The sequence below is a fragment of the Esox lucius genome, chromosome 10 (assembly GCF_011004845.1).
Source record: "Esox lucius isolate fEsoLuc1 chromosome 10, fEsoLuc1.pri, whole genome shotgun sequence".
NCBI lineage: Eukaryota > Metazoa > Chordata > Actinopteri > Esociformes > Esocidae > Esox > Esox lucius.
Window position 1 is genome coordinate 22,804,677 of NC_047578.1, and position 4,008 is coordinate 22,808,684.

Genomic DNA, 4,008 nt, shown 5'->3' on the forward strand with positions numbered 1-4,008 from the left:
TTTTTAAGTTACCTAAGGAATAGAAGTCACCTCTAAAAAGTTTGATCGTTTATCAATCATAAAATATATCACATTCCAAGTTGCTAGCTGAAATATGAATCCTGTTTCCCTGAGGCCCAAATAAGTTATGATGCTCTATATAAATTGTCCAATACCAATTAACTGGAAACGCTAAGTGGATGCCCCCTCATTAGCAGCAAAATATGTAAATTATTCCACTGCCCCACAGTCCAAGTTACACAAAATAAAGCAAAAACTAGATATAGGAAATAAAATCTGATATTATTGGAGGACAATGGAAGTCAGATTTGCAAGATAATTTTAATTGATCAGAAGCACAGTGTTTTGTCTGAAACACTATTACGACGCAACATAAGGAGAAGATTTTGTAAAGCTTTTTGAGAATAAGATGATTAGTTTTCGGTTCCCACTGCTGGGATTACTACAGTAGAGTCAGAGCAGACTGTCATGCTAAGATTAAGAGTTTCAGTAGCTGGACTCCTAACAGCATTATGTAACTCAGACTGGAACCATGTTCTAATGGGCATAACACCACGATGTAAGGCTTTGCTTCTTTTTTTTTTTCATCTCCCTAATTATACGTACTACTGCAGACATTTCGCAAACATGCACGCACACCATCATGTTCTCTACACACCATCTATCACACACCATCTATTCCCTTCGCTGTGACCCCACTTTCAGAGGGTGTTGGAAAATACAGCCGGTAAATTTGTGAAAAAACGTCAGACACGCACTTACGTCCAAACCGCCTTTCTCTGGTTGTTGGGACATCAGAAGGATATGAAGCTTCACCAGGAGCCGGATCCTAACGCCCTGAGGTTTTTCAAGCTGTCATGCCACTGCATCTGCCTCCCTTGTCTCTCAGGGGTTTCTGTCATGCCAACGGACACACACGAAAGCCTGCTGCACTCTACGCTACTCTGCACAGGTGCACTGGGTCCTGTATTGACTCAGCTTAATTTGCTCTCAGCTGAAATGAACAGTGACCTGTGCTTCCCTGCATACGTGTAATGACAGTGAAGCTGACATTTTAGAATTGTCTGCACCCACCAGCATTTTCTATTTGGGGTAAAATGTTTCATACGTGGCGACAGCACAGTACATCAGATTTTATTTGCAGATATTTTATTTCATACTTCATCGGCTTTACTGTTTAGAAATGATTCCAGCAAAGAGCCATTCAAATTGTACTAGCAATGTCTGGGTTGGGAGGGTTCGTTGGCTAAGGATGCCTTGCCGAATTGCATTATGGACACACACCTGTGAATAACTGTGGTTAATAACTGTGGCGCTCTCCCCAAATGGCTCAGTGGGATGTTTTTTCAAGGGATGCAAATGCAGATCTTCAACTCTCCTGATTGCGCTGGAGTTCCACAAATTGGTCAACACAATATTGGGACAAAAAAGGGTTAACATTGGACTGACTAGGCAGACACATCTGATTTAACCATTTGAGACTTTCCCTGGGAAAGTCAGAAACTGCTTAAAGATGTTGGTTAACTTGTGTGTGTTTAGGCCCGTCTGGTACTCAGTGTATTTGCGTTGCGTGGTTGTCCTATCTAGCAATTTTAAGATGCATGCACTAACTTTAAATCGCTCTGGATTACAGCATCTGCTAAATGGCTAAAACATAATGCAAATGTCTCCTACATGTATTTGCGTGTGACAGTGTTGCAACTAAACCCGTGTGTGGCGGTGGAATTATCAATGTGTGTGAGCTTACGGGTATACGTGCTTGTCCTATATTGACTTCACCATACGTCTGCGCTGTCTGTGTGTGTTCTATATCGACTTACCACAGAGGGATCTGAAAGGATCTGTGGGTGTCCTGCTGTTGTAACGGTAACACAGATCGATGAGACGAAGAACACACCGAGGCAAGGCAATCCCAGCCCTCTGGCTGTAAGGGAAGGAGGAGAGGGGGAAGATGTCTACTGTGTATAAAGATACATCTTTGATGAAGATGTGTTATAGCGCCTGCTATATTTAGGCATTTAGGCTAGAGGAGGTGTGGTAGGGGAACAAACTCCTAGATGAGGTAAATTGGCCAAAAGGTAAGGTAAGGCTACTGATATTCTAACTGGTTACCAATTTAATTAGAAGAGTTCAAATGTAATTGTAGTCCAACCTGTTGTATATGTAAGCAATAAGGCACGAGGGGTTGTGATATGTGGCCAATATCTACTACAAACCCCTGACCACACCTGTGTTTAGGCAACTTTGAGGTTGATAATGTACTTTCTGCTCACGGCTAACGAATGTAACAAATACAATTGAACAGTCAAATCAAACAATCCAACAATTCCTAAACATGAAGAATTGTGATGATTAAAAAATATATATATGGAGAATAGGTACATTTAGAAAAATAAAAGTGCATTGCGTGTATGAGCGCTCTTTTAAAATGAATAATAGTTGGTAGATGTTATAAGTGGAAGTGATAATGATACAAATGATAATTCGTCTTGTTTAAAAATATGGCAGCCTTACATTTCGAAGAAACATTTTCACATTTCTCATTGTACTTCTTAAATTATGTCAGCTTAAATCACTTTGGAGAAGAAAAGTTAAATCTGACTTTCTCAAAGTAGTTCTTGGGACCCATTGATATTGACCCCCCACCACAATATGCAACACAAACCCACACCCTGGGGGCATCGTAACGATCAAGCAATGTACAGAATGCCATGTGTTTTTGTTAAATGCTAGCGTAATTGTCTCTTCCTGGAAACAATTAATATGGACGCATGGCTAGAAAATAGCGTTCTCTCTTTCTTAATGTCACTTTGAAATGGTCTCCCTCCGTAGGCTACCTACCGCTGGTCTACATCATAATTATGCAAATTACATGACGAGACGCCTTTTAGAAACATCCACAGAGGTTTTGCTATACCTCACTTGGACCTCATATGCATAAAAATGTGGGTAATTATGTGCAAGAGACACTAGTACTAATAGGGCTATCTGTAAGCATGGTAATTTCAATTTAATTGGATGCAACCTGTTTGGCTCACGGAGGGCTGCCACTCAAATAATCATGCCGCTGAATCTACGGTAATCACAACATTGTGCATCCTCCTCAGTGTGCTATTTCATTTACCCACGCATGCCTGTCTGTCTGTCTGTCCACGTCACGGTAAATTTGGTGGGTGGAGGACAGGACCTGTGCCAGGCAGGGAGGTTACCCTCGCCCAGGACCGATGCCCAATGTCAGGTTGGCACTGTGTCTGTCCGTCCCTTTGACATCTGTTCGTGCCGGGGCTACGGACCCTGCTCGGCCCCAGATCTTCTTGCTGCCAGCTCAACAGAATCTTAACCGTCTTTTGCTTTCAGTAACTCGTTGCGTTTTACCCCATTACGGCGGAGAGAGCTCACTAACGAGGCACATTTAAGAGTTGTGTCGGCTGTACCCGTTTCTGGGACTCAACGTGCTTACCGTTCAGTGTTGGATCCGACGTGTAGAGAGGGCCTATAACGCTCCACCCCAACACTTCGACACTCACCACGAGTGAGTCGTGGAGTCATTGGTCAGAGAGCCGCCTCTACACGCTGTGACGAAGACGTATGAGGAAGAGCTGCGTGACGTTACCCTCTGCGCCATTCGGAATGAACCAGCCAGTCAACAACGTTGTTGTGGCCCCCCCCCCCCCCCCCCCCGGCGACTGATCATATTACTTGTCTCACGGCAAAACATTCGTCTTCATTGAGGGAACAGAAATAAGAAGCCGGCTACATCAGAACAGACTACCTCTCCGCTTCCGTAACCACATTTGTCACTCTCTTTCCCATATTGCATCGGCTGATTCGATTATATGGCAGGGCCCGTCGCGCGAACCACGTACTGTTACTGTTAGGACTTTCTGCCGGTTGATCACAAGGCAAATGCTTGGCAATAGGCCGTTCATAGCCAATACACATCTACCTGGCCAATGACAATGTTAGATCCAAAGAACAAACTGTATGTTATCTCCACCTTTCCCAAAT

General features: G+C 43.3%; 1 long non-coding RNA gene across 1 annotated transcript; it reads right to left on the reverse strand.

Annotated features, from left to right (window-relative positions):
• Window positions 1–1,234: 1,234 nt before the first annotated feature.
• Window positions 1,235–3,656, reverse strand: LOC105027895. Its single transcript, XR_829339.3, has 3 exons — window positions 3,461–3,656; window positions 1,821–1,924; window positions 1,235–1,387 (listed from the first exon to the last, which is right to left on the reverse strand). It is a non-coding gene; the product is annotated as an uncharacterized LOC105027895 (long non-coding RNA).
• Window positions 3,657–4,008: the final 352 nt, after the last annotated feature.